Genomic DNA, 17,447 nt, shown 5'->3' with positions numbered 1-17,447 from the left:
ATCAGTTCCCAGTCAAGCACATCAAAGTTCTTCACATAAAAAAAACACAGGACATTTCAACAGTGTTAAGAATGCTCTGGTCTCTGCATGATGACCAACTAAAAACATCGTTTTCAGGTATCAATATTCCACCCAATAGAATAGCTCATTGAACACTAGCCTTTATTAAATGAAGCCTAAATAGATAATGAGGTTGCTCACCACACTTAGGCTGGCGAAATTGAATGCATGGTAATACAGTGTGGTCATTTATAATATTTAAAGGTCAGTACCATATCTGATATTGTTAGAAGCCTTTTGGCCTTCATAGGTGAAATCTTATATCCCACAATATTCCACTGTCTTGACTATGTTTGAATCTCTGTTTGCACAATCAGCCTTCCTACAAAGTCATCCTCCCCCAAATTGTTTCATTGCATCCCAGGTGTTCACATGTGGCCATATATGGTGCTCCTTAATTAAATACCCAGAGATTTTTGTAAATCTCCAAATACTGTAAATCACTAAATGTTTCATTCACCATGATTCATGTGATATATTTTCACCATAATTGCTTCATTAACCAAGTTTCTACAATTGTGTTTTTTTTTTTTTCTCATTTCCTAGATGTATTTCCTGACTCATTGGAAACTAATTTGTATGAAAATGATTCGTCAAATGCTGAACTGAAAACACTCTTTCCTGCTTGTTTCTAGATATTTGAAAAAGGTATTATCTTCAGATTATCTATCTAGCTATCTATCTCTCCATACATCCCCATAGACCTGCACTATTATATACTAATGATTAATTAAAAGTATAAAACCCTAGTATACCTGAGCTCAATACTGGCTGTGTTATATATTGTTTTTATGACATTTGGATTATTGTATTCAACTTTTTCAGACCTCAGTTCTCTTTATAAGAAGAACATTAATGTAAGTAATGCTCATACTTATAGAAATATGAAATATTATAATGCTTTATAGCAATTAAACCATTCTTGTCACATATATGTTCTATAAATAAGCTATTACTTTTGTTATTTTTACTACTGCTGCTCCTGCTGTTGCTTCTACTTTTATTACTCTACTGCTAATACATTACTAAAGTATGCTCTTGACTAAATTTTTGCTGCTAAGTTGTGTTTTAGGTCAGTCATAAAACTGTTTGTTGACATTGTGTCACACTAATGTACTTAAAGGTAATAGAAATATGAAGCAAGAACTGATCAACACAAATGGTCTCACAGGAGTAAATTTAGCTCAAGAATTATTTGTTCATTTTGGCATCATTCATTCATTCATTTAAGTGAGAGATATTATGTGAGACTAAGGATACAAAAATTAATAAGGACTGATTGCTAACTTAAGAAACATGTCAAATTTCTTTGATTCACTAATTATTATTGAAGCTTTTGGAATATAACTAAGTCATATTTTGAAATTATTGGTGGGAAAGTTTGATTCTTATTGGGTCCTTATATTTTTCTAATGATAAGGTTGCACAATTTAATTTGAGCTATAAAATGAAACTTACATTTTGTTTATTTCTGTAATAATATTAAGCATTCAATCTATTTTCAAGTGTTAAAGTGATAATATACTCAGATCTATAGAAATGTGGTTTATTCTCCCCTTAAAATTCTGAAATGTCTTTTACAGAAATGTTACACTATATTCTTTTCTTCCTGTATCCCTTGCACAATATAAATAATTCATGATGACACATAGTTCCTTTAGAATAAAATAGAAAAAGAGGAGAATCATAGAAATTCTCCATTTAGGGAACAGTTTTCCAGTGCTTATGACAAAGGTAGTGCTAAGATTATTGTTCTTGGTTACAATGATTTCTTTTCAAATAATGGCCCCTGGCAATATTATTTTTTGTTACAGTTATTGCTGATTGAATGAAAACTATTGCTTATTGAATGAAAACTCACATGACATCAGTCCCATGTATTTATAAAAAGGAAATGTTTTCTTGAACATGTTTGAAATGTTTAATCATTTATCACACAGGCAAGATATATGTGCAGCTGTGTTTGTGTGTCTACATGTAAATAGAAAACTTGGAATTTTATATATATATATTTTTTTCATGAATATAATTTTTCTTTACATAAGCATAGTAATTTTAAAAAATGAATCAAGCCTATGATAAATATTATAATTTCACCGTGTTTTTATGAAACATTCTTCTAAATTTAATTTAATTATTATCAATAAAACAGTATTGCTCATTTGAAGCATAATTTACAAGTGTACATTTTATCCCTCCAAATTATTCAAGCATTCAGAGGTTGAATATGACATTGATATTGACCATTTGTTTAGATTATAACCAGCACTGATGCTCAACATCAAGAAGGAAGTAAAAAGTCTGTATATATATTATTATATATATATTATATATATACATATATATATTATTTAATAATCATATATTATTAAACATATATAATAATTATATATTATATAATAAATTATATAATATATAATAATTATATATTATTAAATAATATATTATTTAATATATATTTAATTATATTAAATATATATTTTATTAAATATATTTAATATATTTAAATATTAATTAATATAATTAAATATTAAATATATAAATAATTAATAATTAATTATTTAATATATAATTAAATAATATATATTATTTAATAATTATATATATTATTTAAGTCTTTCTTCATTAGGTAATTAAACATTGCAAAATTTTAAATAATAGATAAAATGTCTTAGATGAATTTGAGTGTAAAGAAAGTTTGAAGGCCTCTGAATATGACCATGATGGAGAATTAGGTATCAGATTTGCTCTTCTTCCAATTAAATACCTATACAATAGTTATAAAATAATTGTACCAGACAATCAACCAGAGTGAATCACCTTGAGATAAGGAAAGATCATAAATTGCAACCCACATGCCTGTAGCTGTTTCTTTTAGGGCAGCTTCCAAACTGGAGCAGAGTAAAATAGAACTGTTTGAGTCTATAATCAGTGAAAATACCTTTAAAAATGTAAGTGAAATAAAGATGTTTCTAATGTCTCCCCACAAAAAAAATTTTGAGACTTCAAAGCTATAGACCTTTCCTATGAGAAAACTAATCTCCAGATGAAATCAAGCAACTTCAAAAAATAAGTAAAATTACAACAAGCAGTAAATATATGGGTAAGTAGAAATCAATGTTACATTAATACTAAATATTGTGGGATTTATAACATGTGAGATAAAATATTCTATATCTTAAAAGCAAAAATAGAATAAGGGGAATAAATAATGTTAAACTACTGGAAGTTTCTTGCCTTTAGGGGAAGTGACAAGTACTAATTTAAAGTAGACTGCAATATGTCATTGATGCATATTGAAATTGGTAGTATAACTGCTAAAAGAATAATAAAAGAACAGAGCATCTAAAAATCTAATAAGGAAGAAATAACATAAGGTACAACTAAATAATGATATATAATACAAGGAAAAATAAAAACCTAATACAGGAGAAAAACTGAATTTTCCAAGAGAGCCAAAGGGGTAAAATATAAATACAAAAGCAGATAAAAATCTTAGAAAACAAATTATAAGATGATAGACTAAAGCCTATTATGTTATTTTTTTACTAAATAGAAGTATTCTGTCAAGTAAAACACAAAGCCAGTGTTCTCTTTAGGATTTTTATGGTTTCAGGTGTCACATTTAGGTCTTTAATCCATCTTGAGTTTATTTTTGTGTATGGTGTTAGAAGGTGGTCCAGTTTTCCCAGAACTATGTATTGAAGAGATTCTTTTTCTTATTTTTGCCTCCTGTGTCATAGATTAATTGGCTATATAAACATGGGTTTATTTCTGAGCTCTATAGTCTCTTCTATTCTAAGTTTCTGTGGGTTTGTTGTTGTTGTTGTTGTTGTTGTTGTTGCTGTTGTTTTGCCAGTATCATACTGTTTTGATTACTACAGCTTTGTAGTATGTCTTGGAATCTGAACTTGTTTGTTTTGTTTTTATTTCTCAATATTTGTTTTTCTTTCTCAATATCACTTTGGTTATTCATGGTATTTTGTGATTCTGTAGAAATTTTGGTAATATTGTTCTAGTTTTGAGAAAAATACTGATGGTATTTTGAAAGGCATTTCTTTGAAATTGTAGACTGAGAGTTAAAATGGACATTTTAACAACATTATTTCTTCCAATCCATGAACATGGAATATCTTTCCATTTGTTTGTGTCCTCTTCAGTTTCTTTCATCAGTGTTTTAGTTTTCAGAGTACAGTTTTTTCACTTCCTTGCTCAAGTTTATTCTTATGTATTTTTTTTTTTTTGGTGTGATAGCAAATGGGATTGTTCTCTGAATGTATTTTTCTGCTATTTATTATTAGTGTATAGAAATGCTACTGATTTCTGGATACTAATTTTGTAATCTGCAACTTTACTGAATTCATTTATCAGTTTCAGTACTTTTTTGGTGTTGTATTTGGTAGAATTTTCTATGTATAGTATCATGACATCTACAAAGCGTGACAGTTTAACTTCTTCTTCACCAACATGAATGTCTATTTCCTTTGTTCTTTTTCTTGTCTGATTGCTGTGGCTAGAACCTCTAGTACTATGTTGAATAAAAGTGGCTAGAGTGGAAATGCTTGTCATGTTCCACATGTTAGAGGAAAAGCTCTCAGTTTTTCACCATTGAGTATCATGTTAGCTGTGGGTTTGTACACCTGAAACTAATGTAACATTGTGCATTGACTACACTCAAATAAAAAAATAAAAATAGCTAGGTCATTACTTTCACTATGGTCTCAAAGAAAAAAAAGCTAATAAAACTATTTACCTCTTAAAAATAACTGTATACAAGGAGAGACTTCACTGGAAAAGATGATTACAGTAGAGAGAGGGGAACAATTGACAATAAGGAAATACTGAAAGACTAACTGAGAAGTCTGAGGGAAAGGATGGGTGAACAAAGCTTTTACATATGAATACTTTGGGAAGGTGATTTGTGAAAACAGGAGGGGGCACACTAAAAAGTGCTAGAGGAACCTTGAAACAGCAAACTTTGTCAAATGTTTCCGTAACAGGAAAGTTGAGGCAGCTTTTTGTTTAAGCAGAAAGGGTGGAGGCAGGAAGCTCTAGGCAAAGTTATAATCTAGAGAGTTCATATAAAGTCTAAGACCTAGGTATCCTAGTCAAATCAGCCAACAGATATGTCAAAAACAAAATTTTATATGCCATGTCATCTCTAACCAATATAATTAAAGGACAATATATGCAATCTTTTTTTAAATAAAAATACCAACTATATTTTATTAAAAGAAAAAAGCCACATAAAAGGAAATAGAAACTTTGTATGTAAAAGAATGCTTGAACCCACAACTATATGGTCCATTAATCTTGAACAAAGCAGGAAAGAATATCCAGATGGAAAAAATTTCTTCAACAAATGTTGTTGGGAAAACTGAACAGTAACATGCAAAAGAATGAAACTAGACCATTTTCTTACACAATGCACAAAAATAATTTCAAAATGGATTAGAGACCTAAATGTAAAACATGAAACCATAAACATCCTAAAGGAGAACAGAGGCAGTAACCTCTTTGACATCGGCCGTAGCAACTTCTTTCTAGATATGTCTCCTAAGACAAGGGAAACAAAAACAAAAATAAACTATTGGGACTATGTCAAAATAAAAAGCTTCTGCACAGTGAAGGACACAGTCAACAAAATTAAAAGGCAACCTGCAGAATGGGAGAAGATATTTGCAAATGACATATCTGATAAAGAATTAGTGTCCAAAATATATGAAGAACTTATAAAACTCAACATCCAAAAAACAAATAATCCAATTAAAAATGGGCAGAAGACATGAACAGACATTTTTCCAAAGAAGACATATAGATGGCCAACAGATACATGAGAAGATGCTCAACATCACACACCATCAGGGAAATACAAGTCAAAACTACAATTAGATATCACCTCACACCTGTCAGATGTCTAAAATCAACAACACAAGAAACAACACATGTTGGTGAGGATGCAGACAAAGGGGAACACTCTTGTACTTGTGGTGAGAATGCAAAGTGCTGTAGACACTCTGGGAAACAATATGGAGGTTCCTAAAAAAGTTAAAATAGAGCTACCCGAGGATCCAAAAATTGCAGTACTAAGTATTTACCCAAAGAATACAAAAATACTAATGTAAATGGGTACATACACCTTGATGTTCATAGAACAAATAGCCTACAAATATCTATCTACAAATAGCCAAAATATGGAAAAAGCCTAAGTATCCTTCCACTAATGAATGGATAAAGATGTCAGACACCCCCCACACACACACACACCAGAATATTAGTCATAAAAAAGAATGAAATCTTGCATTTTTAATGACAGGGGTGGAGCTAGAGAGTATTATGCTTAGCAAAGTGAGTCCTTTGAAGAAAGACAAATACCATGTGATTTCACTCATATGTGGAGTTTAAGAAACAAAACAAATAAGCATAGGGAGAAGAAAATAGAGGCAAACTGAAAAACAGATTCAACTATAGAGAATAAACTGATGGCTACCAGAGGGGGAGGTGGGTGGGGATGGGGATTAAGGAGTGCATTTGTTGTATCAAAGTGATGAATCAGTATATTGTACACCTGAAACTAATATTATACTATATGTTAAGTAACTGGAATTTAAATACAAACTTAAAAAAAATCCAAAATTAAATACTATGCACACACTGAAAATCAAAATTATGTGGTTATATTAATATAAAAGAATTACACTTGAAGGCAAGAAGTGTCACAGGAGATAAAGAGAGATAATTTGCATTGATAAAGGAAATTATAATATTAAAGGTGTATGCATGTACACCTATAGATTTTTGCATATCTATAGTGAAGCTTGTAAAAATAAGAAAAAAGAAATCCAAAATGTTATTCAGAGATATTAGCATCTTTTCTCAGTAAGCAATAGATCTGTTACTGAAAATGTATCAGCAATGATAGAAGATTTGGACAACAAAAACTTAAATCACCTGAAATATTTGGCATACCCAACAGCTGCATTGATTCATACTTTTAAAGTGCACATAGCACAATGATGAAAATAGATGACATTGTGATCCATAAACATTCAATAAAGATCAAAGGCTTGAAGTAAATAGAGATTATTCTCTCAAATCATCAAGATTCAGTAATTTTTAATCTATTAGAAAATGGTATAAATTTAATGGTATATCACTTAAATATTCCATGCATTACAACATAGTAGTTACAATAGATTCTTTTAAAAAAAAACCTCTTGATTTGAATGATAATGAAAATACAATATTTCAAAACTTCAGAAAAGTTTAAAGTTATGTTAAGAGGTAAATGTATAGCTCTAAATGCATTTATAAGAAGGGAACAAACAATGTGAATCAATGATCTACACTTGAGATTTCAGCTCTGATACTTAAAGAGATATGGAGTAATCACTCTTACCAGAAAAAAATGAGCACACTGAAAATCAGTAGCTTATCTTGGACAAATCAGAGAATTGAGATTGTACAGCAAACCATCAACTTGAAAATTGAGAGACAAGTAAATTCAGAGTCACTGATAGCCAAGATTGACTTATCTCAATTAGAAAACCCTAAAACTGTAAACAAATAGGAAAACTTGAATGGTAGGTTTGATAATTCGCTGGAGTCTGACTATTGGATGATCTTAAGAGTGAGAAACATCTGTTGGCCACAGCTGAGAGCATTCTTCAAAACGAGGACCTACTTTCCAATGCTTAAGAGCCTCATCCCATCTGGTGGAATAACATCATTTGAAAATCAATCCAAGTATGTCTCCATAATAACAGGCTAAAGAAGAAAAAATTATTTAATCACATTAATTGATGAAGAGAAATCACTTGACAAAATTCAACACTCATTAATGATAGGATCTCTCAAGAAAAGTGAATACAGGGGGATCTTCCACAAATTGATGAAAACACCTTAAAATAACAACAGTAGCTAACACTGGACACTTTCCTCTTAAAGAACAAGGAAGGCATCATTCTCATCATTCCTATTCAAGATTCTGCTGGAAGTACTACATATTGCAACAAGACAAGAAAAGAAAAGACAGTGTATATATAATGGAAAGATGGAAAATTGCCTTTGTTCACAAATGACGTAATTGTTCATGTAGAATGTCCTAAAGAGTTTTTTTTAATTTTAAAAATTTTTTTTAATGTTTATTTATTTTTGAGACAGAGAGAGACAGAGCATGAACGGGGGAGGGTCAGAGAGAGAGGGAGACACAGAATCTGAAGCAGGCTCCAGGCTCTGAGCTGTCAGCACAGAGCCCGACGCGGGGCTCAAACTCACGGACCGTGAGATCATGATCTGAGCCAAAATCGGACGCTTAACCAACTGAGCCACCCAGGCGCCCCTCTAAAGAATTATTTTTTAAAAAACCTTAGATTGGGGCACCTGGGTGGCTTAGTCAGTTAAGCGTAGAGCCTCCTTGGGATTCCCTCTCTCTCTCAGTTTCTGCCCTTCCCCCATGCTTGCTTGCTCTCTCTCTTGTGCTCTCTCCCTCTCTCTCGAAATAAATAAAGTAGAACTCTAAAAACACCTTAGCTTGTAACAAATCAAAGTGTTGTATGTCAAGATTGAATGATATAAAATCAATATATAGAATCAATTGTTTTTCTATGTAACAGCAATGAATAGCAAGGATTATAAAAGTTAAAAATAAATACATTTACAATAACGCCAAATAGAGGCATTATTAGATAAAATATAACAAATTCTGATGAAATAAATCAAAGAATGTCTAAACAAATGAAAAGATACTCCATATTTACGTAATGGAAAACTCAATGTTGTTAATATGTCAATTCTTCCCAACTTAATCTATAGATTTAATGTAATCTCAATCATAATCCTAGCAGGATATTTTGGACATAGTACAAAGTATTTCTATAATATTTATGGAGAAGCAAAAATCTACAATAACCAACACAATATTGAAGAATAGCAAAGTTGGAGGACTTATGATCTGATATTAAGACTTTACATAGAGACCAATAACAATGTGGTTTTGGTGAAAGAATAGACACTAAAATCAGTGAAACAGAAAACAAAGCTCAAAACCTACATGTGTATCATCAACAAAGATTTGGCAAAAGACCTAAGGCAATTCAAACAGAAAAAAACAGTCTTTTCAGCAGGTGGTGATGGAGCAATTTAATATTCATATTAAAAACATGAACCTAGATACAAGTTTTATATTTTTTCACAAAACTTAATTCAAAATGAGTAATAGTCTTCCCAATATAATATTTAAAACTGTTAAACTTCTAGAAGAAATCATAGAGGGAAATATTTATGACCTTAGGTTTGGTGATGATTTTCTATATACAACATCAAAGAAAGAATTCACAGATTGGATTTTATTAAAATTATAAATTTTTGATCAGTGAAAGCCATTGTTATGAGAATAAAAAGACAAGCCACAGATTGGGAGAATATATTTTCAAAACATTTATTTGATAAAGGATTTATATTTAAAATAAAAAGAACCCTCAAAACTCAACAGTAAGGAAATAACTCAATTTAAAATGAAAAAAAGACTTAAAAAGACACTTAGTCAAAAAAGATATACTGATAGAAAATAAGCATGTGAATACCAGTTCAACATGTTTTATCTTTAGAGAATTGCAATTAAAGACAATGATTTATCCTAAAAAACCTATCATACTGGCCAAAATCCAAAATTTGATGCTACCAATTGCTAGCAAAGACATGGAAAACAATAATAGTCATTTATTTCTGAAATGAATGCAAAAAGTACTGCCACTTTACAAAAGAATTTGCAAGTCATGAAAGGGTAACACATACATAGTCTTACCATGTTGTTGAGAAGTCTTTCCTCTAGGTTTTTTCCCAACTGACTTAAAAATATGTGTGTACAAAAATCTGCACACAAATGTTTATAGCAGCTTTATCACCAGAAACTAACAGGAAACAACAAAATGTCATTCTGCGGTTGAGTTTATAAACTGTGATGAACTTAGTGTATTATTCAGTGATAAAAATACATTCATTATCAAGCTATACAAATACATACATGAATCTAACATAAATGCTTATTGCTAAATGAAAGAAAGCAGTCTTAAAAGACTGCATTTTGTGCAATTCCAATTATGTGACATTCTGGAAAAGGCAAAACTTAGCGACAGTAAAATTATTTTTACTCTCTGATTGCCGAATGTTTAGGGGGATTAAAGAAAGGATGAACAGGTGAATCACAGGGGATGTTATAAGATGACAAAACTATTAGGAAGATACCATAGTGATGAATACATGATAAACACTTATAAAACTCTATATAACTTTGAAGAACAAAGAACTAAACTTCTCTCTGGGAACTCTTTGTGCTATTTTCATTATTTTTCTGTAAACCTAAAACTTTTGAATAAATAAATTAATTCTAATAAAAAAGAATTAATAATATAAATCTCCAGTAAGTAATAATATATAATAAATGTGAAAGCAAACATATAAACAATAAAGCAAAAATAATGAATGAAAATAATAAAAATCAAAGTAAAAACCAGTAATATAGCAATCACACATGTAATAGAGATACTCAAAAGATGATTTTTGAAAAAGGCAAATAAACTAGAAAGAAAATCCTAGCAAGACTGATAAAGTATTAGAGAAATCTAAGATTGCCAATATTATGAATAGAAACAGAAACACTACTTCAGATTCTATAGAAATATAGGGAATAATTAAAGCATTTACAATAATTTACACAATTAAATTTTTTAATGTATTCCAAATAGACGAATTCCTACAGAAAACACATTGTAATAAATGCTACTCAAGAAATAAAGATAAATTTTTCCACAAAGATTACTTCAGTCCAGATGGCTTCACTAATAGTTTTTTTCCAAATATTTAAGGAAGAAATATTAGCAATCTTTTGCAAACTCTTTGTGTATAGAATAAAAGTTGCATCCCAGTTTTTCTATAAAATATGGTTGCAAATTCTAAACACTAGCAGAATAGTCAAGAAATATTTAAAAAGATTATTATATTGTTAAAAAGTAAGATTTATTCTGAGAATAGAAAGTTTTTTTAACACTTGAAGTTTAATCAATATTTTCCAAATTAAAATATAAAATAAAATAAAATAATGTAATTAGATGAATAAATTCAAGACACATCTATCATTTTACCATATTCTTAATCTGGTAAGATATACACGGAAAAATATATAAATGCCATTATTTAACATTTTGCCCCTGAGACTGAGAAAAATCATTGTCCATTATTGCCAGTTCTAGTCTGTACCTCACTATAGGTTGTACCCAATGTAATATGGCAAAATAGAGACATAATAGCTGTTAGAATTATGCAAAAGTTGATTTTTTATACATGTCATGATAATGTCATAGAAAATAATCTTCCCCCCAAAAAAGAATAAATTAAAATAGGAATTAATAACTGAATTTAGCTGGATGCAAGGTAAACATATTTGTCAATTACATTTCTTTATACTAACAATTAAAAATGAGAATGGAATTTAAATAGGGGCACCCAGGTGGCTCAGGTAGTTGAGCATCCTAACTCTTGATTTCAGCTCGGGTTGTGATCCCAGAATTGTGAGATTGAGTCCTATATCATGGGACTGAACCATGCATTGGGCTCTGTGCTGAGTGTGGAGCATGCTTGGGACTCTCTCTCTCTCTCCATCTGCCCCTCTCCCCTGCTCATGCTCTCTCTTTCCATCTCTAAAATAAAAAATAATTGAAAAAAATGGAATTTATATATATAGCTCTATTGTTATCAAACCAAACTTCAAATGCCTAGGAATATCTAACTAAATGTACAATTATTACAAGTTTACAGATTGCTAGACTGGTATTAGTAAAATGTCAGTTGTCCTCAAATTTCACTGAAGATTCTGTGCCATCCCAAATCCCAGCAGGATTTATTTTTTATTTTTTGGAAATTGAAAGTATGAGTCTAACATGTAGACAGATGTGCAAATGATCTGGAGTAGCCAAGGGAATTTTGAAGCAGAATAAAGCCAGAGGACATATATTACTACTTACCAAGACTTACTATAAATATACAGTCATTCCAACAATGTGATATTGACTGAAGGATGGACAAATGGCCCAACAAGACAGAATACAGAGTCCAATTAGAAACACACATATTAATTTTAACTGATTTTTGACAAAGCCTCCACTGCAAATTTACTAGAGAAGGAATGGTCTTTTCAATCATTTGGATATCAATGAGGGAAAAAATAATCTTAACATATTTCTCCTTCTAAACAAGTCAAATTAATTTTAAATGATGCATAGACTTAAATCTAAAGTGATCTAACTTCTAAAAGAAAACACAAGAATGTCTTCATTAACTTGGTCTGTGCACACAGATTTCTGAGATAGCACATAGAAACGATAACTCTAACAAAATGTCAAAAAATTGTACAATTAACTTTATTAAAATTAAACACTTCTGATTTTCAAAAGACCTGATCATTAGTGGGAAAGATAAGGAAAAATAATACCCACACACAGAGATATTCTTGTAATTTCATAAGAAAAAGGCTAAAAAAAGAACTGCACATGTGCTTCACAAGAGATATATGATTGTTTTTAAAAACTTATGGAAATGTTCCAAAATCATTATTCATTATAGAAATGCAAATTAATGTCGAAAGGAACAATCACTACATGTCCATCAGAATGTCTAATAAAACTAAAAATACCAAGAGTTGTCAATATAGAGTAACAGAGAGGACACTATATTGCTGGTGAGAATCAAAATTTGTAAAACCATTATGAAGAAAATATTTTGCTAGTATCTGTTTGAAATAAAAATTTGCAGTCCACATTTATACACTTGGAATCAGTAATTCTGTTTCTTAGTATATGTCCAATAGAAACACACCAAAACGGATGGATAGAAGTTTTACTCATAATTCCCAACTAGGAATAACTCAAATGTCCAGTAACAGTAGAATGGGAAATTCATCATATCTTTCTATCTTGGAATTCTATACAGAAATGAAAAAGATCATATTACTGGTATGTATATTGTTTGTGAATCTCACAGATATAATATTGGTGAATGAGGGGAGATAAAAAGGATTTCATGTTGTATGATTCCACTTGTTTTAAGTCATAAATAGGCAAAACGAATCTGTGATTTTAAGTCAGACTAACATTTACAACTGGGTATGAACCTGTTTAGGACATGGATTTAGGGAGGCTTTTGGGGTAGTAGTTCACACAGTCTTGATCTGGCTGTGGTTACAGGAGGTGCACGTTTAAGATATGTAGACTTTATGTGTGTGATAACTCCAAAAAAGGAAAATAAGTATATTTGCCTACACTAGTTCTAAAATGTATATTATAGAATAATGCTTTGATGGTTGGAAAATATCCTTCTTCTGGAACTCACAAAGTAAAATATGTGAAACTGTATTTGATAAAACAAGGGTTAATACACCACTGTGAATTACATTGTTCTGGGTTAGTTTGCTTGTTCCAATAATGCAGTATGATATTAAAACCATAAAATATTTTAGGCAAGCATACAACTTACTTAAAAAAGGAAATTAACATCATCTTCCATTGTCATCCTATCCATTAGTGTCTTACTTAGAGTAGGGTATTATTAAAAAGACTCTAATAAAGTATAAAATTTTAGGTTTATAAGAAATCTAACATGTATGCAATAGTATTTGCATCAAATCAATGAATAGTACCTCCATCATACCTGAATACCTTGAATAATAAAAATTCAATTATCTTCCATAGCATTACACTGCAATTTTTTTAATATACGAAAATTATAACATATGAAACCAAAATTCACCAACATATAATAGTGGAAGGAATTTGATTGTAGTTTTTGGAGATCGTTGAAAAATGAAAACAGTGCCAGTTGTGCGTCAGGCACTTTCTTTGTACTAGAAAGGTGCTGTATCACTTAATCTAACAATAATTACAGCATGTATAATTTTCCTTTTTATTGATGGGTAAACTAAATTCAGAAAAAATAATGCCCACATTCAAGATAAATATTTACACTTTCTATGTGTAATGAGACATGGAAAGAGTTAATCTTTCCTGGAACCATTATACACAAGTTCCAAACCTGTTGCAACATGAGCAGTGTGATTATTAATATTGCTTCTACCAGGAATTCCTCCAAAAATGGCATGTTTGGGAGAAATTAGATATAATAATTCTTGGCTCATTTTATTAGAAGTGCTATTTTCTTCTTCTGGTAAGTCTGTAGAGCCACAATGTCCTTGGATAAGTCTTAATTTAAATCTTTCCTAATTATACCTCATCAGAAAAATTGTTCATTTAAATTGGAATATAGATTAAATTTTTACTCACTTGTGGTCAAGACTGAAGAACATTCTTAGATACTCTAATGCTTGATAGAATATAGCAAACACTATTTTACATATGGGTTTCCAATTAAGGGGCAAAGAACTCAAGGGAAAACAGCCAGAGTTGTCTGTTTTTATCAGTCTTCCCTGTTTATGTCCCTATAGTAATCTCTGAGACATCTTCTATGCTATTAGAACTCCAAAATTCTTCACAAGCCTTCAATCTGCTATGTTTTTTCAAGGGCCTCTGCCTCTTTTAAGAAACAATTTTTGCCAAAAATAGCGATCTTATTTCTCTCAATGATTGTTTTAGGCAAGGGCAACCAACAAAATTGTGGCAATTCAGAAGTACAAAAAAGTTCCCAAAAAGTAATCTATGAAGGATTTTCCTACTCCTGAGATAAAAGATAGGAATATTCTTTTGTCTGCTTCTTGATCCTGTCTTCTGCGTGTGACAACTTGAAATGAGGCCACCATCTTGGAACTATTTGTACAGAATCAACATGCTGAGGAGGGAAGGACTGAAGTCTCCATTCTTAATTTTTTTTTTAATCTTTATTTTTGAGAGAGAGACAGAGTGTGAGCAGGGGGGAGCAGAGAGAGAAGGAGACACAGAATCCGAGGCAGGCTCCAGGCTCTGAACTGTCAGCACAGAGCCCGATGCAGGGCTTGAACTCATGAACCGTGAGATCATGACCTGAACCAGTCGGATGCTCAACTAACTGAGCCACCCTGCCGCCCCTGAAGGCTCCATTCTTACTTAGACGTGGAGTTAACCTTACCTGGAGTTGCCATACTGCCATACCTGTTTTCAGATTTTTTTGATACTTAACAGCTACAAGCATAATAATTTTTATTTTTTATATTGTAAAGTTCTATAAAACTAATCCTGTGTCAATTATAGAGCAGATTCTATATAAGTACAACTGAAATGCTGTTTAGATTTTGTTTGACATGAAGAAGAGCTAAAAGAGATCAGTTCAGAAAACAATTCTGGTGGGTTCTCTGCAAGGAATGAGAGTGGGATCCATGTCCTTAACAAGATTCAAGTCGAATAATCTCAAAACAACTTTGGGAGTATCTAGATCAAGGTATAAGCATCCAGTATTTTGTGAGCATACAGAAATATTCTTACACTCCCAAATGTTAAAAGAATTGAGTGAACTTAAATTAGTATTAACAGATATGAAAAGGTGAAATTTTAACGTTTACTTTTTATAAAAGTATAATTGAGGATGCAACCTAAGAATGCTAAAGAAAATGAACTACTTCATCTGAACAGGACTCTTTGACTAAAGAAAGTTAAATTGACAATAACCTACTCTCTTGTTAAGTCATTTTGAAGGTAGTATGAAGGCTCATGGCACAGAAGGAGAAAATTGCAAGAGAAGCCAAGTGGCATTGGCAGAAGTTTCGCAGAGTATCTGAAAGGGACATCTACCTTTTATGATACCATACTGCATGTAAATGAGCAGAAGAATATTTTTACCAGATCTAGCTGGGGGGTACAGAAATATACACATACATATATATGGATATGTACTTATTCTGTGAAACCTATATCTATAAATTTCATAAAAAAATAATACTTTTCAGTTTCTTTTGAGAAACCTGGAAATGTGTCTGCACTAAATTTGGATTCCCACATGGCATCATTCAGCTGCGACTGCTTAAACTCTGTCTCCTTTGGTTGGGATTTGTACTTTCTGTCCGGTTGGACACAGTCTTCACTACTTTTGACTGCTTCTCAGAACCTTAAAATCAGTGACCAGCTGCTATTTACTTTACCCCAGCCAGCTTTTTCAATGAGGTTGCCACCTTGTAACATAAATGTATTTGTGCTTGCAAGCTTCACCATGGTTTCTTCAGACTGACATCTTTAGTGAACTCACCACAGTTTTGTTTTATTTTATTTTATTTTATTTTATTTTATTTTATTTTATTTTATTTTATTATTTTATTTTATTTTATTTTATTTTATTTTACTGTCTTTATTTTTCACCACAGTTTTAATTTTGTTTTTTCTACTTGACACATTTTTGAATTTTTAATTTGGAGTCTTACCTCACCCTGGTTCTGCTTAGGAATAGAATGTTATGTTTTGTTTTGTTTTGTTTTTTTCAGTTTTCACCTCCTTTCTGCATTTTATACAGTATGCAGGGCAGGAATTTGAATTTAAATTTTTTTAACATTTATTTATTATTGAAAGACAGAGCATGAGCATAGGAGGGACAGAGAGAGGGGGAGACACAGAATCTGAAGCAGGCTCCAGGCTCTGAGCTGTCAGCACAGAGCCCAACTCAGGGCTCAAACTCACAAACCGTGAGATCATGACCTGAGCCTAAGTCAGATGCTTAACCGCCTGAGCCACCCAGGCGCCCCTGCAGGGCAGGAATTTGTACCACATTGACTTAATAGGGTTTTTAAAGCTTTTTTTGAGCACTATTTGCAATATAGACTAAACACTGTGGGGATATACATGTTTGGAATAGGATATTTTTGGAATAGGATAAATCTTTTTAAGGGTTGAAAGTGAAAAAGAAGAGAGTCAAAGGGAATCATTTGTGAATGAGAATATTAACTTCTAATACCTAATTGTGTAGCTTTCCCCAACATCCCCATCATCATTTCTTTTCCTTTTTATTGCAATTTTTTTTATTTATGATTTTCATTCAAGATTGCACACACTTGGGTTCCTTTAGAATTTATTTAATTGACAAGAAACTTTGTAAAGATCTGCTACACATCTTTTATCAGTGAAAATATTTTAAAATATTTTTATCAATAGTTCACATATATCTCCAATGATGTTTTATTTTTTTGCTACAAGTCAGAAGTGTGAAGACATTTTATAACTATACTACTCATGTTGTATATATTTTTTTCTTTTTGTTGTTGATGGGCATCATTTGGATTCTTTATAGTTGAGGCAAGTATAAATAAAACTGTAAACTTTTTTGTACAAATGTTTTGTGAATATATGAATTACATTTCTTTTGGTTAAACATGTATAATTATAATTGCTTAGTCATAGGTATGATTATGTTTAATTTTCTAAGAA

At 31.1% G+C, this 17,447-nt stretch overlaps 1 long non-coding RNA gene across 6 annotated transcripts in view; it reads left to right on the top strand.

The window, feature by feature from the left end:
- LOC128314489 (uncharacterized) overlaps window positions 1–17,447 on the top strand; it is a 362,097-nt gene that overhangs the window by 126,967 nt on the left and 217,683 nt on the right. For all 6 annotated transcript variants that reach the window (XR_008296196.1, XR_008296207.1, XR_008296209.1 and 3 more), the window contains exon 3: window positions 607–708. This is a non-coding gene — a long non-coding RNA (uncharacterized LOC128314489). The remainder of the gene's footprint in view (window positions 1–606; window positions 709–17,447) is intronic.

This window comes from Acinonyx jubatus, chromosome A1 (genome assembly GCF_027475565.1).
Source record: "Acinonyx jubatus isolate Ajub_Pintada_27869175 chromosome A1, VMU_Ajub_asm_v1.0, whole genome shotgun sequence".
Classification (NCBI taxonomy): domain Eukaryota; kingdom Metazoa; phylum Chordata; class Mammalia; order Carnivora; family Felidae; genus Acinonyx; species Acinonyx jubatus.
Note: the sequence above shows the minus strand (reverse complement) of the source record. Positions and strands in the feature narration are given on the sequence as shown.